General features: G+C 41.5%; 1 pseudogene; it reads right to left on the bottom strand.

The window, feature by feature from the left end:
* Positions 1 to 307: 307 nt before the first annotated feature.
* On the bottom strand, positions 308 to 11,965 carry LOC129818868 (ornithine decarboxylase antizyme 2-like; annotated as a pseudogene).
* Positions 11,966 to 13,730: the final 1,765 nt, after the last annotated feature.

A 13,730-nucleotide genomic window follows, 5' to 3' on the forward strand; every position in this document is an offset into this window, starting at 1 on the left:
CACAAGAAGCCCAGTTCTGATCTTTTGCCCAATTAGTGGCATAAGATCAGATGGCTGCCTTTAATTCAATCAATTGCATTTCACTCCCAATATTTACACTATCAGAGGTGTTTGAACTGTCAAAATGTGTTATTGCAAAGAAATACTGAAAAGTAACTAGCATACACTTCTCAACTTCTGGAATAAGGATCATATCCAGTGTGTGTTATTTGTCTAAATGTAAAGTGCATTAACAAAGAACAAGACTTTACAGAATAGAGAAGGAAAAAATCCATAAGGTTATGTATCGGAGACAAGGAGGCAATGCTATTTTTCTTACTTTTATTATCACAGGAGCACAATAGGTTCGTACCACTATGCAAGGTGAACATCAAACTTAAACTACACGAAGAATCAAAAAGTTAAAACGGAATGCTAGTTCAAAAATCCAAATCGAAACATCACAGCAATTTTTATCCAAACAATGGTACAATCATTTTCAGATATACATGAAAGAAAAGCAAAAAGGACTTGACTTTTTTTTGGTTGCTTTGAACCAATTAATCCATCATTTTACATGATATTTACTTCTCAAATTGAAGCACCCAAACCAGTTACACAACAGCATTCACATGTGCTAAAGTTTAAAGGGCTATTATCCAGCAATGAAATACCAATATTGGAGCTTTTTTGTTTAAAAGCAATGTTTACACACATTACAACGTTTGTCAGAGGACATGAGTGCTTTATCATCAAAATATTTGTCACAATGGTGGGGCGGACATGTTGTTTTTATAGCTTAGCCAATGAAATAAAAAGCTCATATCTAATGTAGCCAATGAAATAAAAGCATATCTTAGCCAATCAAATTAAAAGCTGGAGTACCCAAGCGTAAACCCGATGACCTGTTTTATTTATTTTTTACATTAAAAATAAAATAAAAAATCCTCCTGCCTATCAACACAATAAGAATAAAACAGACAATCGATTGATGATAACAGTTATGAGAATTGCAATATGCTCAAAGTCCGTAAAAACATGGTTCCCTCTTAAGTAATGAACAAAACACCAATGAAACCTAAATAATAAAGAACTTAAAAGGGATGAAAGAGAGGGGAAAGAGAAATGTCAGCCAAGCTGTGAAACTGGGGGGGATACAATATCTAAACTAATCATCCACTTCCTTTGAACAAAAGCATGGAAGGCTGAAAGCACTTGGGTCACATAGGAGAGAGTGGGGTTTGGTGGAGCAGTGGGTAAGGTGGGGGGAAGCACGGATCCCAAACTGAATTGCTTCCTTTCACGCAGTTGTTTCACTTCACAATTGTGGTCATCACAGCATGGCCATCAGACGTCAGTCTGGCTGAACCATCTCTTCATTGAAACAGTTTGTGAAACAATAGTGAAAACAGCACAATTCAAGTTGGGATCCATGCTAGGCAAGGGGGCTGTTCCAATAAGCAGGATCAATGTGTTCCTTAGCCAGCTAAATGTCTTAACTAAACGTTTGGGAAATGACTTCCTCTTTCCTAGAATATAGAATTGAAGTGACATGACTGACTCAATCAATAAACCCACACTCAGGTTTAGCTTTCTAAGTAAACCAGAATAAGAATCGAAAGATGTGCCTATATCTGGCTATTTATCAAAGTTAGCTGGCTAAATTGAGGATTCTGCTTCCTGGGAACACCCCACAGGGGTCAGAGCTAATCCTCGTCGGAGGAAGAGTCCATGTCGAAGTTGTAGGCCATGAAGAAAACGTCAGGTCGGAGTGGGACAAGGGCACGGCCCGGTTTCACTATCTCGAAGCCCAGAAAGCTGAATGTGCGCACAAGTTTAGCTGTGGGGACACACAAAGACACATATTAGAAGAAATACCATCAAGGACGACCTTCCATCATAAACAGTGAACTCTAAAAGTATTGGGACCGTGACACATTTTGTTATTTGGGATAGTCCTGATTTAAATCGTGAATAAGGAGTGAAAAAGTTAGATGCACAAATATCATACCCCCAAGACATGCTGACCTCTCATCATTACAATAACAGGGGAGGTTTGCAATTTTCTCACTCGCCATTATTCACGATTCATTCAGGACTATCCGTAATCACGGTAGCATCCACATTAATGTAGAAGTGTTGAGAAACATTCTATTCTTATTTACAATAAAAGTGACTCCAGAATGGCACAATACTTATTTATTTACCATTCATTTCTATTGGGCACAAAATAATCTGAAACACAACCAAAACAAACAGCAAATGCATCCAAGTTTGTAGGGTCACAAGCTTGATGTAATCACTGCGTGCTAGGAATATGGGACCGAATACTAAACTTTTGACTACCGTACTTTAATGCACATACAAGTGAATTTGCCCCAAAACGTTTGGTCTCCTAAAGGGGGGGGGGGATACCTAGTCAGTTGTACAACGGAATGCCTTCAACTGAAATGTGTCTTCCGCATTTAACCCAACCCCTCTGAATCAAGTGGATACCACGAAATTGGGGAGAAAAAGGGGTAAAATAAATCAAAAAAAAAAAAAACATGTTACTGCCCAATACTTTGGAGCTCACTGTGTGGATGCTTATCTATTGAGATCATAGGTTTGGTGGATGCGCTTTTACGTACCGCGATCATCTCTATTCTTGTAAAAGCAGACAAACACGCTGACAACTTCAAGATGTTCCTCCGCATACTCCAAAAGAGCCACAAAACTGTAGAGAGAGAGGTAGGCAGGGTTAATTAGACAACATGAGATTATACACACGCGCGTATGTTCACATACAGAGCACAGGCACACACCTCTCCTTGCTGCCCTCGGGGAGCGGGGCCATCGGTATCTCCACATACAGAGCGTTCCCGCTCAGCACAGCGTCCCAGTGGATCACCTTGGAAACAGTGGGGCGGCTCTGGAAGTGGAGTGTCCCGGGGCGACCGTTCCCCGCCGGCTCCTCTGTCACAGTCAACTTCCGGTCCTGGAAAACCAAAATGGGAAGGGGGGGAACGTTAATCAATCATTTCACTTGAAGAAGGGATCATTAATGAACAAACTCCCTGGATGACTTCAGGATTGTGTTCACTAGAGCACACTAACAACCTTTTTTCAATTGAAAAGTAATATCTGTTTTTCTTTAAAGCAGTACTTCACTTTATATGCAAATCCTGCTAACAGCTTCTAAAAGGGCTCGGTAGAGTTTGCGGCCAACCAAATAATTATAAATGAGTAACAGCGTTTCCCATTCGCGCCGGTCCTCGGCTAATCAGCCGGTTACAGACTGATTTTCAGCTGGCTACTTTTCATTTAAAAGTTTCAATTGGCTAGCTTGTCGACCCCTCTCCCGCTAGAATAGAAGATGCGTATCGTTCAGCGACCTATTGATAGGATAGGCGCCTGTCAGTCACAAAGCGAGCGATGACTGGGAAACGAAGTCTGCCGTCTATCCCGCCTCCCAGTACAATGTGCAGGCGCCGTGGTTGGTTTCAGTCAAATGTATTTACATGGAGGAGGGAGAGAGCATGATGCTCGGAGGGAGAGAGAGAGAGAGCATGATGCTCGGAGGGAGAGAGAGAGAGAGCATGATGCTCGGAGGGAGAGAGAGAGAGAGCATGATGCTCGGAGGGAGAGAGAGAGAGAGCATGATGCTCGGAGGGAGAGAGAGAGAGAGCATGATGCTCGGAGGGAGAGAGAGAGAGAGCATGATGCTCGGAGGGAGAGAGAGAGAGAGCATGATGCTCGGAGGGAGAGAGAGAGAGAGCATGATGCTCGGAGGGAGAGAGAGAGAGAGCATGATGCTCGGAGGGAGAGAGAGAGAGAGCATGATGCTCGGAGGGAGAGAGAGAGAGAGCATGATGCTCGGAGGGAGAGAGAGAGAGAGCATGATGCTCGGAGGGAGAGAGAGAGAGAGCATGATGCTCGGAGGGAGAGAGAGAGAGAGCATGATGCTCGGAGGGAGAGAGAGAGAGAGCATGATGCTCGGAGGGAGAGAGAGAGAGAGCATGATGCTCGGAGGGAGAGAGAGAGAGAGCATGATGCTCGGAGGGAGAGAGAGAGAGAGCATGATGCTCGGAGGGAGAGAGAGAGAGAGAGCATGATGCTCGGAGAGAGAGAGAGAGAGCATGATGCTCGGAGAGAGAGAGAGAGAGCATGATGCTCGGAGAGAGAGAGAGAGAGCATGATGCTCGGAGGGAGAGAGAGAGCATGATGCTCGGAGGGAGAGAGAGAGCATGATGCTCGGAGGGAGAGAGAGAGCATGATGCTCGTGAATTTGCAGGTCCCATGTAATGTGGTAACGACGAGCTGAAATCCACGACCTAGCCTAATTATTATTTTCTAGGAAATGCATTTTATTTTGTGTTTCACATAGCCAGCCACAGAGTCGTGGCGCATAGTATGCCATTTACTGTGCTATAACAACTGAACGGCAAGTGTTGACTAGTTTATAAAAAGGTGTCGAACTGCCTGAATAAAGTCGACCTCCTATACCCCTTTGCCCTTCATAAATCATGCAACGTGATTATACATCTATGGTATCGCATCGGGACTATTAAACCAAAGGATTTCCGAGGTTTCCTTTCCTAGGACGTTGAGGCTTGCCAGACAGCGACAAAAGTGACCAACTCTTAGACCTGCGTTCATTTGGCTCCCTAATTTGCATAGACTATTGTCAGGCCTATGTTTTTTGCCCATTTCCTGCAGATAAATGATCAAATAACTAATCATTCACTGCAGGAACAATAGAGAGCTTAATTCGGGTCCAAACGTGATATTTAGGGCCCTCACGTAATCCAGGCATTAAAACGGAATTCAACAATATATTGAATTTAATAGGGAATCAACTAAATGTATTGAAAATGTATTCAATTTGCCTAAGTTTATCATGATGGAATCAGAACATTTGTCAGTCAACTTTCCAAATGTCGACCACCATAGCGAAGTAAACTTCGAGTCACGTGATGACGTGTGTGATCCTCCCACTACGACTCGTTGGGAAAGCATGCAGTTATGAACTTCACAGGGTGGTGAAAGTGGAGGCGATGAGCTTGATGCTCCTTTCCAATACATATTAATGGTCTTATTCTGTTGATGCTTGTTTGACAAATAAAACTAATCTCGCTCTTTTGTCCATAATAATAATAATTTCATTACACTATACCCGCACTGTATCTGCAAGCTGTTGGCTAAAGCGCACATGCCAATACAAGAGAGGGAACATCGCTATATAAAATCTTTTGTTTATATTATTTATATCCCAGGGCAAAATTAGCCAGCAACATGAAGCTAGCTAGCTAAATGTCCATGAATGTTTCATGTGTTTCGACCTGTGCCCAAATTAATATCCGTTGGGTCAGAGTGCGCTTCGATATTTCAACCTGCGAGCCCTGATCGAGTCTGGTGCGGATGGACAAAAATCAACACGCACGTAATGGCGCTCGCATGGGCGTGCCCGGTGCAGTCAGCATGTTAGATAAATATTGATCCAGCTCGACTGCGTCACGGCACAGACGTGGCAAAGCAATTGCTGAATGTCTCGAGCGAGGCTGATCTAAATGACATACGTTTCATAGCTCTGCCATAAAAAATGTGACCAACGCACTTCCAAACCTAAAATAAGTAATTGCGTAGAAGTCAAACATTTGTTTTACGTCGGAGGCAGACACATTGCATATGCTCAGAACGTCACAAATGGATCCCATTTACATAGAGTCCTTATCCCCTTGTCTATAGGAGGGATGCATGCTGTTTAAAAATGGGACAAATGTTGATTTTGACATTCACAAATCTTCCAGATTTTGACTATCATTAATGTCATATGTTTGGTAAAGTAATAAGAAAGTGAAATATTGTGTGTAGATGTTCCTAAAACAAATTATAACTACAGTACCAGTCAAAGGTTTGGACACATCTACTCATTTATTTGTGTTATGACAAGGTAGGGGTGGTATACAGAAGATAGCATTATTTGGTAAAAGACCCAAGTCCATATTATGTCAAGAACAGCTCAAATAAGCAGAGAGAAACGTCAGTCCATCATTAATTTAAGACATGAAGGTCAGTCAATCTGGAACATTTCAAGAACTTTGACAGTTTCTTCAAGTGCAGTCGCAAAAACCATCAAGCGCTAAGATGAAACTAGCCTCTGCTGCAGAGGATAAGTTCATTGGAGTTATCGGCCTCAGAAATTGCAGCCCAAGATATCTCAACATCAACTGTTCAGAGGAGACTGCGTGAATCAGGCCTTCATGGTCGAATTGCTGCAAAGAAACCACTACTAAAGGACACCAATAAGAAGAGACTTGCTTGGGCCAAGAAACACGAGCAATGGAAATGAGACCAGTGGAAATCTGTCCTTTGGTCTGATGAGTCCAAATATTTTGGTTCCAACCGCCATGTCTTTGTGAGACGCAGAGTAAGTGAACGGATGATCTCCGCATGTGTGGTTCCCACCGGGAAGCAAGGAGGTGTGATAGTGTCACCAGCAAAGCACTGTCTGATTTATTTAGAATTCAAGGCACACTTAATCAGCATGGCTACCACAGCATTCTGCAGCGATACACCATCCCATCTGGTTGCGCTTAGTGGGACAATCATTTGTTTTCAACAGGACAATGATCCAACACACCTCCAGGCTGTGTAAGGGTTATTTAACCAAGAAGGAGAGTGATGGAGTGCTACGTCAGATGACCTGGCCTCCACAATCACCCGACCTCAACCCAATTGAGATGGTTTGGGATGAGTTGAACCACTGAGTGAAGGAAAAGCAGCCAACACGTGTTCAGCATGTGGGACCTCCTTCAAGAATGTTGGAAAAGCATTCCAGGTGAAGCTGGTTGAGAGAATGCCAAGAGTGTAAAAAGCTGTCATCAAGGAAAAGGGTGGCTACTTTGAAGAAACCTAAAATACATTTTGATTTGTTTAACACTTTTTGGGTTACTTTCATAGTTTTGATGTCTTCGTTATTATTCTACAATGTAGAAAATATAAAGACAAGCCCTGGAATGAGTAGGTGTGTCGAAACTTTTGACTGGTACTGTATATAAGGACACATTATGAAGTTTATTATTAAACTTTTTGTTTTAATCATATATTTGTATATGTTTATTTATACGTTTGTGAACTAGATCATTTGTGTACTAGAGTGTTGAAAAGTGTTGTTTTTTCTCAGACATAAATAAGCAATTCAAGGTGAAAGCAAAAGTTCTAGTTTTCTAGGGGGGGAAACACTACTACATGAATAAGATACTGCCCTCTTGCTAGATTGATGATTAAAGCCATAGTTAAAACCTTGCAAGACGCCTGTCAGCTCAACTGGTTAACCCCATCAAACACCTTTGGGATGAATTGGAACGCCGACTGCGAGCCAGGCCTAATTGCCCAACATAAGTGCCCGACCTCACTAATGCTCTTGTGGCTGAATGGAAGAAAGTCCCTGCAGCAATGTTCAAACATCTAGTGTAAAGCCTTCCCAGAAGAATGGAGGCTGTTATAGCAGCAAAGGGGGACCAACTCCATATTTTGGAATGAGATGTTCGACGAGCATAGCGTCGAACGAAAAGATGTAGTGTATCTTTTCAATAACCAAAAATATTTTATTTTCAGCTGTTTGAAGCTGGTGTAGAAAACCGAATGTAAAAGACAATCGAAACTTAACAGGAAGCATAGAAATAGCGCATAGAACATATCTACCGCTTCTTAGACTTGCTTTCAATGAGAATGACATATCTATTAGTCACATTTCTATGTGCATTTGGTCATATGCAGCTTTAAATTGTAATATCTTAAATATATTTTTGCAGTATGCAATGAGTGCGTGTGATGTCCTGGTGTGTTAGAGGAGTATGCATAATATGAAAGATTATATTACGGTTGCATTTGCATGAGCGTTGTTAAATGTGTGTATGTACTCACAGAGTAGAGCGGCCGAGCTGAAGGAGTGTGATCCCGTTGACCATTCCCTCGCCCACCTGGGATCTTCAGGGGTGGGAGAGGGGCATCAGGAGCACCACAGAGGCCCCGGACCGCGGGTACTACAACAGTGTAGGGACAGGCTGGAAAGGGAGAGACATATTAATCTTTAATTGTTGTTTTTAAGCTTTTGATTGCAATAAGACTCTGAACATGCGAGATAACGTTGCTTAAATCTTGTGTTCCCCGGTGTATTTTAATTATTTGGTGCAATACAGGCCGACGTATCAAGTGAAAGTAAAATTGGTAACCAAAATACTGAATGTGTGATTTAATTCACCCTCAAAGCGCATTATAGTTGGTTGTCCATGTAGGCAATGGCGTGTATTCATGGATGCCAAGTGAAGCCAGGCTTCCCCCAAAAAAATTACGAAGAAAAAAAACATAAAATAATTGTCTCTTTCGTATCTCTGTTTCATAAATGTTCCTTCTCAATGTATCTCACCGGAGAAAGCATCAGAGTGAGCGAAAAGAGCCCCTCTGTAAGCCATCTATCTGATGCTGTCTGGTCAAAAAGAGTATGACAGTATGAGTATGACATTGTTGCCACCCGTAGCATTGAATGCAAGGGAAACCAGTGAGCATTTGGCCTCCCTTGACAAAAAAAAAGTATAAAATAGCCAATCGGCGTTGAGCTAAACTGTGTGTGCTCAACTGTGAATGGTCCTGGCGCACCAAAAAAATAAAGTGGCAAGGAAGCCAGTTTGGATTTGGCTTCACTCCAATCACATCTACAGCAAATCATCATCGAGAGATTTTTGTTGTTGAATTGTTGCATCGTTGCCCTCTGGCGGCTAGCTAGCTAGTTAAAATTGGCCCTTTCCTAAATTAGCCATGGATGGAGATCGGGATTTGGTTTTACTTCATTCTCTGTACTGACCAATGATTATAACAGCGATTTTGATCCAAACATAAACTCATACATTGTGCCCCTGGCCTGAGAGGATGTAAGTTCAAAATGTGCTAGATGTAGTAGGCTAATGTTAACCAGCTCACCTGGCGCATTTATGCCCTTGAAAATGAAGTTAAGCTAGCGAGCAACCATTTTAGCCAGGTAGCCTAGGACAACAAAAACTAAAAGCATGGGCTGTATAACTGAGCCATAGACGTATCGTCGACATGAAAAAGACAAGAGGATGGCATTGGTGTTTCCATACAAGTAGGGTGAGTCAACATGTTTTCCCTTCTTGCACAAATACACAGAAATCCGAACCTTAGACATCCACAACATATTTGGCTTACGCTGATTGGACCAAATTGTTTTTGGTATTTTTTAGTTGTCACTGTACTAAGCACAAGTGATTTGATGATGAAGCTGAAATGGCGCTGGAATAGTGGAGGCAGCTCCAGTTTTCTTTGCGACTTGCGGTAACTCTGTGGTTCTAAATCAATAGTTGTTTAGTGGTCCGAAAACGTAGGTCACGTAACTGTTTGTTACATGCAATATGCTTTGTGGACTTCACCAAAACAGAGGTCGCTCTCCGGTTTTGTGATGAAACAAAAGGTGTGGTTTAATTTACTCTGCCACTGGGTCTTCTTATTGTCTCGGCCTTATCACGGTCACAAATTGTATTGGTCACATACACATATTTAGCAGTTATTGCGGGTGTAGCGAAATGCTTTATCACAACACATAGGTTGTAATATGGCTTTAATTGTTTTCACTGGCTTGGCTTCCCCAGTGATTTGACCCACGCACCGCTACTGCATGTAGGCTATGTGAGTTCACCACCTCCTTCATAATTGTGATACTCATTGAAAGGCGAGGTCAGTACAGGTGCATCAAAGCTGGGACCAACAGACTGAAAAATAGCTTCTATTAAATAGCCATCATTGCCGGCTTCCACCTGGTTATGCAACCTTGCACTTTAGAGACTGCTGCCCTATATACATAGACTTGGAATCACTTGTAACTTTAATCATGTTTACATACCGCTTTACTCATATGTATATACTGTATTCTATTCTGCTGTATTTTAGTCAATGCCACGCCGACATTGCTCAATCTATTATTTATTTATTTCTTAATTCCATTCTTTTACTTCTGGATATGTGCATTGTTGTGAATTGTTAGATACTACTGCACTGTTGGAGCTAGGAACACAAGCGTTTCGCTACACCCGCAATATCTGCTAAATATGTGTATGTGACCAATACAATTTGATATGGCTTTAGTGTGACATTATATTTTGCCCTATAACCTAAACAAATTGTATTATTCCAAGGCAAAACTACATCATGAATAAACATAAGCCACCATGTATGTGATGGATAGCATTATATGGCACACATCAGGTTGCCTAACGCTGGAGGCTGCCTTGCATCCGGAGGGCACTTGTGATGGGTCATTCACGAACGAACGACTCTTTTTGAACGGGTCTTTTTGGTGAACGTCAGGAACCGAATCGGTGAAAGAGCCATTCATTTGGCTCCCTGACTGCAACTACTGCCTTTTGATTTAAAGATAAATGACAAAATAATTATCTAAAGAGGGTGAACCCTCACCGCCTAAACAATAAATAGTGCGGAGAGCGTGTCAATCTGGTCCACGCTAATTTTATAATTGCAATTTTTTTTGGGGGGGGTGCAAGGTAACATTTTATTTGAACGCGCATTTCACGATCTGATAGCTTACCTTTTGGGCTATACGTTGGATAGCTGTACTTTTTTCAGGGTTCTAGCTCGGTCAATTTTCAAGCATTTTGAACAAAGAGCCGTTTGGGAGCCGGCTCACCGAAAATACTCGGATTGCCCCACGATGGGGAAAACGTGCACGACGAGGAAAAACGTGCCCAATCTAAACTGCGTATCTGCCCGATGACAAATTAACTTGACCAAAAACCTGCCAATGATCGCTACAAGTCAAACGTATAAATAGCATACTACATGGAATAATGAATTGATCCCACGTAGATATGTAATTGCACCATTATTTAATTTATTCATAGGGTTTGGCTGATTAATTCAACAATACTTTGACAATATAACTCCAATATTGTTTTGGGTGTATCATTTTGAGGGACGAATAGTATAATGGTATAACGTTACAATGTAACCGTAAAAGCGTGTGACGTCAACATGGAGGAATGACATTGCGTCACTTGGGCCTTTTGATTAATAATCAATTGTGTTTAGAGAAAAGGTAACAATGGACGTGGATTCCGCGTGTTTCTTCTGTTTTAAGTTGCTCATCCATGAAACAAGCCATTCTAATGACAGTTTCATTTTGGGCCTTTTAACTCGTTGACCTGTGAGTTAACGGTAGCTAGCTACCTGACTATGCTATGCTTTCAGGTGGCAAGCTAGTTACACAGCTAACGTTAACTCATCTTATCTAGCTAAAGTACAAAACGATGTCATTGGCAACCATTGAAACAAATCTAAATAAATGGTTAAGGTGTTCAGTTTGTAAAAAAGTGGTGATGGATATAGCTAGGCTTCCTAGAGGACCTTGATAATGTGGCTAGATTTTAGCCTAGCTTCTGTTATACAAATGACGTATCTAGGCTAGCTAGCGTAGGATAAGCTAAGGGAGAGGACTAACCTTAAACAATAACGTTATAATTCTTTACCCCAAATGAATGTAGGATATGTTTCACAGATTACTTATCTAGCTAACCAGTTGTGGACAAATATGAATATTTTACGTCATAAGAAATTAAATACCAGTTTATATTAGTAGCTAACGTTACTTCCTCGTCACTGAAAAATGCACCATCCCCCACTTCACTTCGCTATTTTCTCAGTCTTCACTTACTTGCCAATCATGTCACAAATATTAACGTTACTACTTAAATCCGCCATTGTAGTACAGAACTGTGGTTTTCCTTCTTTCTCGCGAGCAAAGCAATGACTGTTTAAGATCCGCTGGAGGTTGGATTTTACCATCCGGCCTCGGGTAGAGACACGACGGGCTTCTGACTGCTCACTGCAATGGTCGGCTGAGGAATAGAGCTCGATCAGTTCTGAACTCAAGCTATGAGCTACGTAGGGAAAACAAGCGATACGTAGCTAGTTAGAGGTGAAGTTAGCTACATGGGGGCGTCTTCCGTGCAAGTGGAAAAATACCAAGGCGAGTAAACTAACAACAAAGACAGACAGACAGCAGGGCTGATGTTTGTCATCAAGGTAAGAAAAGTTGAACGTGTAGTCTCCATGCAACATTATAATTAGTCTTTCAGTTACATTTCATTTGATTGAAAGGTACAGCATCATTCATGGCTTGAACAGTGGGTGAATAGGTGAATTATAACTAGGCCTTATTCATATTATTGTCAATTTAATGTAATACAGTAGCTACATATTTGTATAGTTTTGCATATTGTTACTCTAGCCCCCCCAGCAGTATAAAATACCACTTTGCCTCCCCTGCAGTAGAAGATACTACTTTGCCATAACAAACTAGACATTTTGGCTAAAAACATTTTCTTTGTGAACCCAACAGTGGACTGGAGAGACTGCAATAGGCTACAAACCTATGTTCTCGCCAAGCAGGTTAATCTCCTTGGAATGAGGATATAGCCTTGGACTGTTTATCTGGCTCTAAAAGGTGTCAATGTCAGTATGTCTGGTGGATAAGCTTTGAGGAGTAGCTATTTATCTTGGATGCTATTACCAGGGGCAAAGCAAGAATACGTCCCAAATGGCACCCTATTCCCTGGGTGTCATTTGGAACGTAGCCCAAGACAAGCCAGTGCTTAAATTGACCCCAGTGACCTTTTACCTTGGAGTTAAACATAACATTCATACACAACTCTGTTGAATGGCTGAAGCAACTGGCCTATACCGATTGCCTCATCCAATCTGGCCACTGCCATTATGATGTGTCTCATATTGGTATGTGAAGCCTATGGAGAGAAATGCAGCAACATTCACGCTTTAGCCTGATTAATTTCCTTTCATGTCTTTAGCCAGCCCCAAATCAAAATGCCAGACTATGCTTATCATAGTAACCATGGCATGAACTGGCACCCTATTTCCTATATAGTGCAGTACTTTTGACCAGAGCACGATGGACAGTGTACACTTTTGCACTACACAGGGAATAGGGTGCAATACCTACAGTATTTCAGTTCATAATAGCCAACTTGTTGTGATGTTGAGCGGTCTGCTGCTTGCCCCACAGCTCCAAGTAAGGGTAGCTGCAGCCCAATATGGTGACCGGAGTGTGGGTGAGTGGGTGAGTCAAAAGTAGTGGGTGTATGGAATGCGAATCAGCTAATTGGGCAGATTTGTTGCCACTCAAGACCGTTTGGCGTGGCTGACTAACTAATATTGATAACCATCTAGACGTCACCTTGATACATACAGTACCAGTCAAAACTTTGGATACACCTACTCATTCAAGGGTTTTTCTTTATTTTTTACTATTTTCTACATTGTAGAATAACAGTGAAGAACTATGAAATATCACATATTGAATCATGTAGTAACCAAAAAAGTGTTGAACAAATCAAAATATATTTTAGATTCTTCAAAGTATCCACCCTTTGCCTTGATGACAGCTTCACGTGGAAGGCTTTTCCATCAGTCTTGAAGGAGTTCTTATTCTAAAATTGATTAAAATAATTCCTCATCAATCTACACAAAATACCCCATAATGACAAAGCGAAAACAGGTTTTTAGAAATGTTTGCTAATTTATTAAAAATAAAAACAGAAATACCTTATTTACATAAGGCCCTTTGCTATGAGACTCAATTGAGCTCAGGTGCATCCTGTTTCCATTGATCATTCTTGAGATGTTTCTACAACTTGATTGGAGTCCACCTGTGGTAAATTCAATTG

Source organism: Salvelinus fontinalis, chromosome 21 (assembly GCF_029448725.1).
Source record: "Salvelinus fontinalis isolate EN_2023a chromosome 21, ASM2944872v1, whole genome shotgun sequence".
Classification (NCBI taxonomy): Eukaryota; Metazoa; Chordata; class Actinopteri; order Salmoniformes; family Salmonidae; genus Salvelinus; species Salvelinus fontinalis.